A 15,562-nucleotide genomic window follows, 5' to 3' on the forward strand; every position below is an offset into this window, starting at 1 on the left:
ATTTTAATGGGAAGAAAAAAAAACTTCCTAAACACTCTTCCAGACAAGCAGCATTTTAAGTATTATCTTCAACATTCAGCTTGAAAAGGTACTGGATTATAAAAATGAATTGTATGTGCTTCACAATGTTGCGAAAACGCGGAGACCCAGAGGTTCTCTAGTCATTGAAGAATCAGCTCCATTGATTTGTTTTGAAATAATTCTCTTAATTCCTTCTCACAATAGAATGTTGCAATGGAAGTGTCAACTAGGTACAAAGATGCCATAGATGTGACATTCCAAGTGGAGGCCCCATCATTTGCAGAAATGGAGAAGCAGCTCCTTGACTCATGACACTTTACCCCAGAGGGAGGTGAACCCTGGGGGGTGGCGGGCTGGGGGAGAGTGCCATGGCAGGGATGGAGGGAGAATTGCCTTGAGAAGGGAATGCATTCCATACTTCCTGAGAGTTGTACCAGAAATTCCCAGTGATGGGACTCTCCAAAAGACCCACAAAAGGAAAAGCCAGTTGTGATCACGCCATCAGCAAGAAACTTGGGAACCTCTCTGACCCCCTTTCCCTGATCCTTCCCCACTCGAGTTAGCAAACTGGGGCCCTGAGGGGGACAAGGGGGAAGTTGACCGCATGGCAGATTTCTCCAGCTGAGCCCTAAATCCACCAGAATTTCAATTTTTGTATTGATCAGGCATCCTAATTGCTGGATAGAGACCGCGGGACCTAAAGGGAACATAAAACAATTGCTCCCTGAGGCCCTGAGAGGGAACAGATGAGTCAGGGGCCTGCCTGAGTTTTCTGCTAATCCCACCTCCCTAAGGATCAGGAGGAAGTTTGTAGGAGTGTGTTTTCATTGTTGTAATGCTTAGTGGTGAAGGTGCTACTGGCATTTAGAGGGCAAAGACCTGGAATGCTAAATATTCCAAAAATCGTCCTGCTTGGGGCTTCCCTGGTGGCGCAGTGGTTGAGAGTCCGCCTGCCGATGCAGGGGACACGGGTTCGTGCCCCAGTCTGGGAAGATCCCACGTGCCCCAGTCTGGGAAGATCCCACGTGCCACGGAGCGGCTGGGCCCGTGATCCACGGCCGCTGAGCCTACACATCCGGAGCCTGTGCTCCACAACGGGAGAGGCCACAACAGTGAGAGGCCCACGCACCGCGATGAAGAGTGGCCCCCGCTCACCACAACTAGAGAAAGCCCTCGCACAGAAACGAAGACCCAACACAGCCAAAAAAAAAAAAATTAAATAAAAAAAAAATTTTTTTAAAAACAAACAAACATATCACTCCAACTTCTGCTTCTGTCTCAGAATTCTGAAGAGTTTCCATACCACAAAAGACCCCTCTCTACCAGTGCTGAATATTGCAAGGAGATAGGGAGGCAAGTCTGGCAATATCTCCCTCCAGACCCTGTGAGCAATTTGCAGTCACAGTGCTGTGTGATATATCTGGACAAGAGTTCACATTAAATAAAAAGGATTTTTATATCATATATTATATTATATTTTCCTAAATATCCCCTCTCTATCTACATGGGTAATTGAGCACTTATTCCATCACATCAAGGATATAAACTGTTTGCTTTCATTTTCAAAGGACTCCCAGCACCCCACAAATTCCTAAATTAGATCCAATGCAGCCTCAGATCTTACAGGAGTCTTGATTAGCAAAGTAAAATAAAAATTAAAGTAAGTGAACATTGTTGGGGAGACAAAAAGAACCTCCCTTACTCGGCAGATCCGAGCATTTAAAATGGCAGTAATTGTGTCACCATCTTGCATAGTTTCTGAGGATGTGTGCAGAAATTCATTCTACTACGACCAACTGGATTTCCCCCTCTTTCTTCAGACCAGAGATAAATATTTAGCTACAAACCTCAGGATAGAATAAAGCCAGACTTTTCGTTTATTTAACAAGAAAGCTTAGTATCAGATACTTAAATCGTTAAGGAGAAATGACAGCCTAATGCTGTTGTAGAACTAAAGATTAACCAGGAGTCAACAGGTTCTCTTATAGTCTGTTTTCTACTTATATCGGTGGGAAAAAAATGTTAATTCACTCAGAATTGGATATCGTGGCACTGAGTCTGGATTCCTTGAAAAGGTCTGTTTTCTCTCAGGAATACTTAGTCTGGCACAGGGAAAATGAAAACAAGTTAAAAAAAAAAAAAACCATTCCCGGGTAGTAATTTTTCTCTGGGGACTTAAGGAAAAAAAAAAAAAAAGAACAGCATTTATGTTGAATAAAATGCTTTCTCTGCAACATCATTTTGAATGTCAAGTAAAAATGCACAGAGCAGTCTCCCCTGGCAGCTGGGGTCCAACTTTAACTGCTTAAAACCAAAATTTTCAGAATATATTTCCTTTGTCAACTGAAAAATTGGGAAGGAGAAGTTTATATGTGTTTAAGAGGAGACAAAGTAAGCAGTATAAAGAGTTACTATTGCATATGCTAAAATCTGACAAATGAGAAACATAACCAATGTTATTAATCAATGTGTAATTATATCAGCATTCCATGTAAGCCCATTATTCAATGTAACTTGCCTATGGGGCTGCATTAGATGAAGGTCCAGTTATAGAAACGTGTGGCTGACAGGCTATAGTCACTGAACCGACTGCATCTGGCATCCGCTCAGCGTTGGGACGCTCTCTGGCTTTCCCTGAGACTGGCCCCTGACTCATGGTCATCTTCTCTATCCTACAACCCTTTTTATCCTGGTGATTTTGTCAGTAACCTTGTTCCCTTCTCCAGCTTCACTTAGTCACCTACCTCCGTGGCCACAGCCTAGAGCCTGCCCTCAAGGGGCTCTGACCACAACCTTCCTTACCGCCTCCCTCCTACCATGCCAGGTCACTGACCCCATGGAGACCCTGAACCCTTGAGCCTTTTATTGTCTTCTTGTTGTCAGCACCTTTTGTTTCTTAGCTCATCCAGATGGGATTGCAGTTACTCACCTGAAAATCAGGGACAGATTAGATGACCTAGGTGCTGAAAAAACTACGGTGCCCTTGTCCTAGATGTAATTCAAAAAGTATAAAGAGGGACTTCCTTGGTGGCACAGTGGTTAAGAATCCTCCTGCCAATTCAGGGGACACAGGTTCGAGCCCTGGTCCGGGAAGATCCCACATGCCACAGAGCAACTAAGCCCGTGTGCCACAACTACTGAGCCTGGGCTCTAGACCCCATGAGCGCAACTACTGAGCCCACGTGCCACAACTACTGAAGCCCACGTGCCTAGAGCCCGTGCTCCACGACAAGAGAAGCTACCACAGTGAGAAGCCCGCGCACTGCAATGAAGAGTGGCCCCCGCTCGCCGCAACTAGAGAAAGCCCTTGCACGGAAACAAAGACCCACACAGCCAGAAATAAAAATAAATAATTAAAAAAAAAAAAAAAAAGATGTGCAGCTATAAAAAGTCCAGGAAAAACCACAACACACACACACGCACATACAAACACCCCCTGACATGGACTGTCAGGTTTTGTTTGGCCTGGACAGCATTTGAAGCAGCATGTAACTAGTTACCAATATTTTCGATTGGATGACTTCATCTAAAAAGTTATATTTCTGCCTTCTCTTGGGGTCTCGGTGACACTGGGCTGTGACAGTCACCAGGAACCATTTTGGATAATCCTGACTGCCCCAGTTTGCTGAAGCCCCCTCTTGGTCCCTACCACCCTCACCTTATGGCCCAGCCCCTAAGGGCATTTGTAACCTCCATCCTCAACAATCGTTTTCATTTACCCTCAATGTCCTTCCTCATCATACCTCTTAAAACTTATTCCAGGGGCTTCCCTGGTGGCGCAGTGGTTGAGAGTCCACCTGCCGATGCAGGGGACGCGGGTTTGTGTCCTGGTCTGGGAAGATCCCACATGCCGCGGAGCGGCTGCGCCTGTGACCCATGGCCGCTGGGCCTGCAAGTCCGGAGCCTGTGCTCCGCAACGGGAGAGGCCACAACCGTGAGAGACCCGCGTACCGCAAACAAACAAAAAAACTTATTCCAGATCTTTGCATTTTCCTTAAACTCCCTACCCTCCCCAACATTTGTTCCCCTGCAGTCTCATCAGATAACCTATTTTATTGACAAAACTGAGACCAAAGTTACTGACTCTTCTATCTGCTGTCCAACCTACAACGTTTTCTATAACTGTCCATATCTTGCTTCCACTCTCAGAGAATGGACAGTCCTCCTTTTAGATGAAGGAACCTCTTCAGTTATGTCATTTTTAAAAACATAATGTTTTTTATAATCGTAGAAGTGATATACCCTCATAACCATTCAGCCAAAGTTAAAAATAAAAGTAGTCCCCTCCACAAACCCACAATGATACTACTCCTCAAAAGTAAATACTGTGAAATTACTGTTAAATATTTGGACGAAATCCTGGTTTCGTCCACATGCGCACACACGCACAGAGACATACACATGCTCATATATACCTAAACATATATGTATACACAAAATTTTATTGTATTTTTCCAAAACTATGATTGTATATTTTTGTGTAATTTGTGTTTCTCTACTTAACAGTGCTTGTGAATACCTTTATGTGTCAGTACATGTAAATCTGCTTCTAACAGCTGTATAGTGTTCCATTGTTTGCATATGCCATGCTTATTCAAACCCTTTCCAAAATTCCAAAAGTAGTGTATGCTTACTAAAAATAATCCAAATTATACAGAGTATAAAAAGTTAAAGATGCTTCCCTTCCCATATTCCCCAGTCCCATTCTCCAAGGGGTAACTATTATTAACAACTTGCTGGGAATCTTTGTGAACTTTTAAAAACGTCAGATTTACCGGAGTATAATTCACATACAGTAAAATTCACGTTTTGTAGCCTACAAATGTACAAACGCATATAGTTGTGGAACCATCACCATAGTTGAGATATGGAACATTTCCATCACCCCAAAAAAAACTTCCCTCATGCCCTTTTATAATGACTTTCTTTCCAACGCTCAGCCCTTTCAACCATTGATCTGTTTTCTGTTCCTATAATTTTGCTTTTGCTTTTTCCAGAGCAAATATATTTATATTTGTGTCATATAAACAGAATACACAATGTGTGACTTTTTGAGTGTGGCTTCTTTCATTTTAGCATAATACATCTGAGATTCATTTGTGTTGATGTATGTATTGTCAAGTCGTTATTTTGTCTAGTACACAGAAATAGTTTTTTTTTTTTTTTTTTGCGGTACGCGGGCCTCTCACTGTTGTGGCCTCTCCCGTTGCAGAGCACAGGCTCCGGATGCGCAGGCTCAGCGGCCATGGCTCACGGGCCCAGCCGCTCCACGGCATGTGGGATCCTCCCGGACCGGGGCATGAACCCGCGTCCCCTGCATCGGCAGGCGGACTCCCAACCACTGCACCACCAGGGAAGCCCAGAAATAGATTTTGTTTCCAAAAATGGAATCATGCTATACCTGGAATTAAGCTATTTTATTTTTGCTTGTTTACTTAAATATTATAAACCTACGTCCATATAATTTACTACATCTAGATCTAATTCTTTCTTTTGAATAGCTGCCCAGTATTCCATTATACACGTATTACAGATGTATTTAGCTGCTCTTTTTGTATTGGACATTCAGGTCATGTCCAAATTTTCACCATTCCGGGCAAGTAAAAATGTATGAACCAGTAAAACACATACTTGTTCATAATTTCTTGTGTATGTATAGAGTATTTCTATAGGATAGATTCTTAGAAGTGGAATTGCTAAGTTAAAAGTCAGGTACATTAAATATTTTTATAAATACTACCAAATTTCTCTATAAAACTTGTATATATTTAAATTCCATCAACCCTGTTTGAGAATGTCCTTTTCTCCATAAACTTACCAACAACAGATAACAATCTTTCTAATTTTTGTTGATCTTATAGGCAAAATGATGGTATCTCATTGCATATCTCTCATCTCTAATGACATTGATTACAAAAAGTATATATTTATTAGCTATTTGATTTTTTTCTCTGAAATGCTAGTTTATAGCTTTTGACCATTTTCCTGTTAGGCTGTCATTTAAAAATGCATTTGAAGGAATTCTTTATATATTAGGTAGACTAGAAATGTTTTTTTTCAAGTATCTACTTGATTATGGGGTCTATAGAAACTGTATATTTTATTATCTATTCTGTAATACCTTTCTTTATGATGTCTGTAAATCATATCATACACAGGGAAACTTTTCCACTCTAAGATTTTAAAGCTATTCTCAACTCCAGAGCTTAACCAATCCTTTGCTGATAGACAAGTTGTTTCCAGTTTTCCCTGTTATAAGCAATGTTGCCTTGAACACTCTTGTACATCTTCTGCCTTTGAAGAATCTTGTACATTTTTTCCTCCTATGTAAGCATTTTCATAAGATTTTTTTGTAAGATAAATTCCTAGAAGCTGAATCAAAGGATAGGCCTATTTCAAATTTTGTTTATCTGTGCTTTTGGAGTTCATATCCTTCAGCCTATTTTGGGACCTCATTCTATCAGGTACTCCCACTCCTGCACAAATATTTAGCCTCTCCCATCTTTGGGCTCTTTCTGTTCAGCCCACAAGCATACTCCAGACTCACATTGTTTTAGAAACAAAGTAGAATAAAACAAAATAACTTCCACTGAGTCTGCACTGCTTTCTAGCTGCCATCAGTTTTTCCTTCCCTCGCTCTCTTTTTCTTTTTAACGTCTTTATTGGAATATAATTGCTTTACAATGGTGTGTTCATTTCTGCTTTATAACAAAGTGAGTTAGCTATACGTATACATATATCCCCATATCCCTTCCCTCTTGCGTCTCCGTCCCACCCTCCCGAACCCACCCCTGTAGGTGGTCACAAAGCACCAAGCTGATCTCCCTGTGCTATGCGGCTGCTTCCCACTAGCTATCTATTTCACATTTAGTAGTGTATATATGTCAGTGCTACTCTGTCACTTCGTCCCCACCTTTCCTTATTGCCCATTACTACTACCCACTGCCATCTGTTTTCTATCCCTGTACTCCACTGATGGAGAAGATACCCAGGGACCTCCACATGGTTTATCCAGCTTCACCTGCAGCTCTTGACTACTCCCTCCTCCCTATTACTCTAGGCTCTCCCATCTCCCTGTCACTAGCTCTTTCCTGGTACTGCCCTTCTTGGTCAGACTTCCTTCTCCAACTCCTTTGGGTTCCTTCTTCCAACATTCACTCCTTTAACTTTGATGTTCCCAGTGCTCTCTTCTTGATCTAATGCTCTTCTCTCCATACACATCCATCCCACTGATTGTACAGACTCTCGTGAAATTAATGCCAACAACACATATAGTAGGATGAATAATGGCCCCCCAATATATCCAGGTTCTAACCTTTGGAACTTGTGAATGTTACCTTTTTTGGCAAAAGGGACTTTGCAGATGTGATTAAGTTAAGGATATTGTGATACAAAGATTATCCTGGATTATCTGTGTGGACCCAGTGTAATCACAAGTATCCTTATAAAAGGGAGGCAGAGGGAGACTTGACTATAGCAGAAGAAACCAATGTGATGCCACACACATTGAAGCAAGGTGCCACACTTGTGGCTTTGAAGATGGAGGAGGGGCCACCAGCCAAGAAATGTAGGTGGCCTCTAGAAGCAGGAAAGGCAAGGAAAGTATTCTCTCCTACAGCCACCAGAAGGAACCAGCCCTGCTGACACCTTGACTTTAGCCCAGCCAGACTGATTTTAGACCTCTGACTGCTAAAACTGTAAGAAAAAAGTTGTATGGTTTTAAGCCATTAGCTTTGTGGTAAGGTGTTACAGCAGCCTCGGGACCCTAATACAATGCCCAAATCTATAGCTCTAACATCAGAACTCTCCTCTGATCATCAGTCATAGTCATCTGCCTGCTATCTTCAATTCAACGTGACCCAAAAAGAACTCATCACCGTCTCCCTCCTCCTTCTGTGTTTCCCTGTTTCATTCAATGGAACCACCATTCCCTGAGTCATGCAACTCAGAACCCATGGGTCTCCCTGGCCTCCTCCCACCCATAACCAATAACCATCCAACCCTACAGAGTTTGTTGTCCAAACCTTTTTCAAATATGCTTCCTCCTCTCCACCCTTATGTCTCTGCCTATGGACTGATCCCCTCCTCCAAACCATCCTCCATATCAAAGTCAAGAGGAAGATGAGCCTTCTAAAAGGCAAACATGCCAAAGCTCCTTCCTTTAACAACCACCCAGAGTCAAGTCCCAGCTCCTTGGCAGACCATACAAGAGCCCCCCCTCTCCAGCCACATCTTCTGCTATTCCCTGCCTTGAATTCTAGTGGCACTGAGTTGTTTGCCATTTCCCTGCCTATACTAGGTACTCTCATGTCTTCATGGACACAGACCCAGACCCAGGAGTTTGGTCTTCCTGTGAAGGATACCTGTTAGGTAATTATAATAGCTGTGGCCTGAGGGTCAGGCTTCTAATTAAACATGCATCTAGGGGTTGACTCTAATCCTTTCCAGAGACCTTAGAGGAAAGTGCTATCTTTGCACTCTCCCTCTGTTATGCTTCAAAGCACCAGTGTTCCTTCCCTAAAGGGGAGATTTGCATGCATCTGGCACCCTGGTTTTTATGTCTGTTGCCCCAGGTTTTGTGGTAATTGCCCAGGGAATGCACCTTGATTGCCTTGCTCTGGTGGCCAGAGGGGCTTGTGTTCCTGGGTCCTGCAGGAACTGGAGTGATGATTCCTGGCAGGCTGCCACCCGCAGGATACTGTACAGACAGCAGACTGGGTCACTCCCCACCATCCTTCTGTGAAGGAGGCCTCTTTGCCTGTGCTGGAGCTCTGGCCTGAGGGGCAGGCTTTGTGTTGGGCACACATCTAGTAGCCTACAGAGCTGCTCTCAAGGAATGTAGGCTGTAGATGTGATCTTGGCCTCACTCCAGCTTGCTGGTATCGTCCAGAGAAGAACTTATATACTTGTCTGGAGCCCCTATATTCGTGACTGATGCCCAGAGGATACCTCCAGATTGCCTGTCTGTGGTGGCCAGCAGGGCTTATGCTTGTGGTCCTACAGGATTGCATATTTTGTATACTTTTTTTTTTTTTTTTTGCGGTACGCGGGCCTCTCCCCGTTGTGGCCTCTCCCCTCGCGGAGCACAGGCTCCGGACACGCAGGCTCAGCGGCCATGGCTCACGGGCCCAGCCGCTCCGCGGCATGTGGGATCTTCCCGGACCGGGGCACGAACCCGTGTCCCCTGCGTCGGCAGGCGGACTCTCAACCACTGCGCCACCAGGGAAGCCCCCTTATATACTTTTCAAAGCTGCTCGCTGAAAGTCTGGCTTTCAATCAGCCTGAATCTAAGTGCTGAGAGCCTCCCCTTTTGAACACTGAAGTCTCGACACATCCTCAAATACTGGGAGCTACTGAAAACATAACAGGCTGCTTAAATAATTACCAAAGTCTGAGAGACAACTATGAGCTAGGGTAGGGGTGAATGACAAGATTCATCTCCTACAGGAGGCCTCTCCTTCAAGACTGGAAGAGGTGGGTTTTTTTAATCTACTGCATAGAAACCAAAACAGAGAGTCAAGCAAAATGAAGAAACAGAAGAATATTTCCCAAAGGAAAGAACAAGATAAAACCTCAGAAAAAAAACCTTAATGAAACAGATGTCATTTATCTGATAAAGAGTTCAAAGTAACGTCATAAAATTGCTCACTGAACTGGGGAGAAGAATGAAAGAACACAGTGATGGAACAAAGAGGGGGAAAATATAAGACAGTACCAATTGAAGTCACAGAGCTGGAGAAGACAATAATAGAACTGAAAAATACACTAGAGGGGTTCAAAAGCAGATTAGATGAAGAAGAACGAATCAGTGAACTTGAAGACAAGGCATGGAACCCACCCAATCAAAGTAGCAAATAGAAAAAAGAATTTAGGGACTTCTCTGGTGGCACAGTGGTTAAGAATCTGCCTGCCAATGCAGGGGACATGGGTTCAAGCCCTGGTCCGGGTAGATCCCACATGCCATGGAACAACTAAGCCTGTGCACCACAACTACCGAGCCTGCACTCTAGAGCCCACGAGCCACGACTACTGATCCTGTGTGCCACAACTACTGAAGTTGGCATGCCTAGAGCCCGTGCTCCACAACAAGAGAAGCCACCACAATGAGAAGCCTATGCATCGCAATGAAGAGTAGCCCCCGCTCGCCGCAACTAGAGAAAGCCTGTGCACAGCAACGAAGACCCAATGCAGCCAAAAATAAATAAATAAATTTATTTATTTTAAAAAAAGAATTAAAAAAATTGAAGATAGCTTAAGGAACGTATGGGACAACATCAAACAGACTAACATTTGCATTATAGGGCTCCCAGAAGGAGAAGAGAGAGAGAGGGGCATAAATTTTATTTGTAGAAATAATGGCTGAAAATTTTGTTTTACTTTGTTGAGCATTCTGCTATGCAATGGAAAATTTCCTACAAAAGCCTCCTATTCTTTTTTTTAAAAAATTATTTATTATTTATTTATTTCTGGCTGTGTTGGGTCTTTGTTGCTGTGCGCAGGCTTTCTCTAGTTGTGGGCTTTCTCTAGTTGTGGGCTGTGTGTGGGCTTTCTCTAGTTGTGGTGAGCAGGGGCTACACTTCATTCCAGTGCGTGGGCTTCTCATTGCGGTGGCTTCTCTTGTTGCAGAGCACAGGCTCTAGGCGTGCGGGCTTCAGTAGTTGTGCCATGCAAGCTCAGTAGTCGTGGCTCGTGGGCTCTAGAGCGCAGGCTCAGTAACTGTGGCACATGGACTTTGTTGCTCCGCGGCATGTGGGATCTTCCCGGACCAGGAATCAAACCCGTGTCCCCTGCACTGGCAAGTATATTCTTAACCACTGTGCCACCAGGGAAGTCCCTATGTTCCCTATTCTGTCCTTATAAAGAGAGTGGTGTCTAGTTCCCAACATCTGCCCTCTTTCCTTTTTAAATGATCACTGGCTCCTTGTTTCACGGTACAGGTCACTTCACCTTCCTCTCAAGTGTATGCTGTGGAAAAGTGCAGCTGGCTAGGTTTTTAAAAGCTTGGAAGAACTGAGCAGCACGTCGGCCAGACCCAGAAGTGTGTCCTTGCTTCAAAATCTGCCTCCCTTAGAACCACTTGACCCATGATATCCTCTGTCAGATGGCTTGTTTCTTCATCAGCCCACAGCCAAGCTCATTGCTCAATCTTTCCTTACACTTGATGAGTCTGGTTAAACCCTTCCATTATCTCTAGACTCTCTTTTGGTGCATTATTCTGCCCATTTTAATCTTGCAGCAATCCTCTCTCTTCTTTAGCTTTCAGAGGGAGTAGTTTTATTCTTCTGTGACCTTTTTCTGCTCTCATCGTCTCCATTCTGTTTTATCTATTCTTTGATTTCACTGTTCCTGCCCCAGTGTCTTTACCTTGATTTTAGCTGTCTGTGCTCTCCCTTAAATGCCTTTGTGACAATATCTATTTTACTCTTGAAAATCTTTGGCTGTATTTCTTTGGAGAGCTCTCTTTATGTCATTAAAAAATGTTTCACTTTTCTGAAATCTTTAAAGGGAAGCACTACTTTGGTTCTTCACTTCTCTACCCAATTCCCTATGTTTTAAGAAATTAATTTCAACCGCAATCATTGCATGAATAGAAGTGATAAAATCTTTCACTTCAATTTTATGACCTCTAGCGTTTTTGCTTGTGATACTCAATTCTACTATATTCAGATGGCTAGCTAGCATGGACAGCTAAATAAATCTCCCTCTCTCCAATCTAGTAATTTTTAAACTTGAATAATTGATGGACCCTTTTTTTTAAAAAAAGAAAAATTCTCTTGACCTACAGTATTGATCTAAGTTATTTTATTTATGATAAATTGCTGTTTTAATACAGATATGGTTCTGGCTAGTATGGGTAGTTTCCTGACTTTAGCAAGCCTATGAAGAATTAATTCTCTCACATTCTTTTCAAACTATCCTAAAACTTTTGTTCACGATGAACATTTATGTGGTAAGGCTTCCTTTTTTATTTCTTTTCTCATAGGTCTCTGATAATTATAGTAGTGATATGACTGACCCCAGTGAGACTGAGGTTGAAAACGCCAGCGCAAACTTGTGCCTGAGGTCTTGTTTAACACCTGCTGATAAAGTGGGCACGCAGGGCATCCAAATACGCTTTTGCAATTATTCAGATTGATTTGGAAAGCTCTTATAGAAGACACTCACATCTCTGTATCTACCTCTTATGGGCTGATAACAAATACTTCACTGAAGGGGTCACCTTTTGTTTAGCCACTGCCCCAGCTCCTTTCCCAAGATGCATGTGACATCTCCCCCAGCCTCATGCCTTTTCTGCACACCGGAGAGGCATCCTGTGCACATTCTCCTTTTTTAGCTTTCATTCTTTCTTTTGAGGGTTCAGATCTAAAAACTGTATCTTTTCTCCCAACCTGGTTGACTTCCATGACCTTTCCAAACTTTTAAACAAAAATCTGGAAATCTGAACTTAGGTGGCTCTTCTCCCACTGAGGAACTTGATTAGTCCCCAAGCAGTCCTTTCATACACCGATTTCTCTCTTCAAATTCAGCTCTATTTCTTAAGCCCAAGTTACATTCAGATCCTCTCTTTGCGGAGATTTCTAAGCTTTAGCTCCAGCCTGTGTTCTTATGGGGTAATGGAGACAGTGCTAGATTTGAGATGACAAGATTCCCAGAGAAGTTCCACCACTTAACAAGCTATAAAACCTTGGGGAATCTCTTAACTTCCATGAGACTTATTTTTCTCATCTATAAAATGGGATGATATCTACCATCCCTCATGATTGTTGTGAGGCTTTCACGAAATACTGTACTCATTTAGTTAAAGCGCTGCTTACCTTAGTCATGTGTGTGTGTGTGTGTGTGTGTGTGTGTGTGTGTGTGTGTGTTTTCTTTTAGTCTTCTAATGTTTCCTTTGCAAGTTTTCCGCTTTCCTTTGGCGCTTCATTTTTCTTGGCTCGGGTTCTCTGTCACTTTGCTTTTTCTAACTAACTGATTAATTGATCGATCATTCATCCATTCTGTTGTATCTGGATGAAAATGTTGACCTCCTGAGAATTGATGTCAGACTTGCTGGAGGCAGGGAGATGATTTGGGGGTAAGGTGACTCCCTAAGGATGTAGTTTTTCTAGAGTCGAGACAACTACAGAAATACTAATTGCTGATTTGGGATGGAATAGAAATCAGGAGGAGGGGGAGAGGAGAAGAGTGAGGAAAGGGAGAGTGGGAGAGATGGAAAGCATCCAGGAAGATGGTGTGAGGAATAGGAGACTGCCGAGGGTGCGATGAGCAGTGAACAAAATCCAGGTTGCGGGAGAGTGAGAAGTGAGTGGGGCTATCTAATACTCTATTGGAAGCTGTCTGGTTCCTGTGATGTAAATCTATGCCAAATCTTTGGTAAGGCTTATCGTGGAAAAGGGCTAAGTCCCAAGCCAAGAGCAGGGTGGTAGGATATGGGGACAGCAAGTAATGAACAAATCTATTGGAAATCAGAAGTGACCATGACAATGTAACCCCCTAGAGGCTCACAGATACCATGGGGAGGGCTTTGAACATCCAGTAGAGGCAGGATGGGCATCTGAGCTAATCTTACTTGAAGGGAGTGGCAGTTCCTGCTGACATCTAGACATTCATTTCATTTTTAAATTAATTAATTAATTTTTGGCTGCATTGGGTCTTCGTTGCTGCGCGTGGCCTTTCTCTAGTTGCAGCGAGCGGGGGCTACTCTTCGTTGCGGTGCGCGGACTTCTCACTGCGGTGGCTTCTCTTGTTGCAGAGTACGGGCTCTAGGTGTGCCAGCTTCAGTAGTTGTGGCACGTGGGCTCAGTAGTTGTGGCACATGGGCTCAGTAGTTGTGGCACACAGGTTTATTTGCTCCATGGCATGTGGGATCTTCCCGGACCAGAGCTTGAACCTGTGTCCCCTGCATTAGTAGGCAGATTCTTAACCACTGTGCCACCAGGGAAGCCCTAGACATTCATTTTAAAACATAATATGTACAAATGCCATAGCCTCTTTGGACTTGGGTTCCAACAGAAGAAAGCCTATCGTACAGGAGGAACTTGACCGATGTTTGTTGAATAAATCGACTTTAATTTTTACTGCCATTTATTTACCCTCCTTTATTCCTATCATACCCTGTTTTTTTTTTTTAATCTGAGTGACCTCAGAACTAGCTATCTTTAAGTGTTCTCTTTATCCTTTACCTCAACAAGAACTAATTTCCCTATTGTTTCCTTCCTGTACCTCTCCTTAACCCCTGACAACTGCATGTCATCTTAATTTTCTACTTTCCCTCCAGAAGTTCCACTTCTCACTGTTTTCTCAAATTCCACAGCAGTCATTTCTGTGGCTGTTCCTGTCTCAGCATTCTCTCTCTTGCTCTCTCTCTCTGTAGTGTTTTGGTTTTTGTTTCTGGCTCTTGTGGCTAGCCAGTCTCCTTTTTATGGTGAAAGATTCTTGGATGGTTTATTTATGTAAACCATACTCCCTTTTGCTCCACCATATTTGTAAAATTCAATTTAGAGAGAGACAGAGAGAGAGAGAAAAAGAGAGAGTGTGAGTACAAACTCATGTACACATGAGCACTTATCTCTTGGGGTAACATACTGAAGTATTTCTAGATGAAATTATTTAAGGTTTGGGATTTGCTCTACAATAATCCAGAAGAAAAGAGGGGAGAGGGAGAAACAGTGGCAGTGGGAGGTGGAGGGGGGTGTTACGCATAAACAAGATTGGCTGCATTGTTGAAGTTCTGTGATGCGTACCTGACAGTTCAGTATGATATTCACTCAACGTGTTTGTAAGTTTGAAATTTCCAAAATAAAAAGCTCAATTAAAGTCTGTTCATTAAAGATCTGCATGGGAGTCATTGACCTCCACAGCTAGCACATTTTTTTTTTTCCTGTACATGACCTCATCCCCAGCACATCCCTCGCCCCGCACTGAGCCATTTCTAAACTTTCCATATTGGTTTGTTGGCTTGCCAACTTCCCTTTGGCCTAAGAGCTCCTGGTGGGCAAGGGCTAGTGTCTTACTCATCTCGGTAGTGCCTAGGATACAGCCTGTTGAACTGAGGAGGAATGAGCTAAATTACCTGTCAGTAAACCCCCAGCCCTTCACTGACGGATGCCCCCTCCCCCATCGTCCTGGCTTTTGCTGGGTCTGTGACCACATATAGGGGCTTCTAACTGCGTGGGGTCACAGCCCACTGGTGCAGGGCTGCATTCCCCAAGAGGGAGAGGGAACAGCCCCTTTGGCTTTCTACATGCACAGCCCTATCACCACAAATTTCTCTTATCAGCCTGGTTCTTCTTCAAGATATTTCCAGTCATTCCAAGACAGTCTCCAAGGTAATTCCAGTTTCCTTTCAGATCTGGAGTTCACATCAAACTTCTTCCTATGATTCGGTGATTCAAGTGACTGCAACTGTGGGCCTAGGTTAACGTGCGGGTCCTCGCTGCCTAGTGTCATTTTGAGCAGTCTCTCTTCCCCTGCAATTCACCTTCTGTCTCAGGACACAGAGAATGTCATCCTTTTCTCTTTGCATTTCCTTGGGGTGGTT

Source organism: Neophocaena asiaeorientalis, unplaced genomic scaffold (assembly GCF_003031525.2).
Source record: "Neophocaena asiaeorientalis asiaeorientalis breed wild unplaced genomic scaffold, Neophocaena_asiaeorientalis_V1.1 scaffold72, whole genome shotgun sequence".
In the NCBI taxonomy this organism is placed as follows: Eukaryota; Metazoa; Chordata; class Mammalia; order Artiodactyla; family Phocoenidae; genus Neophocaena; species Neophocaena asiaeorientalis.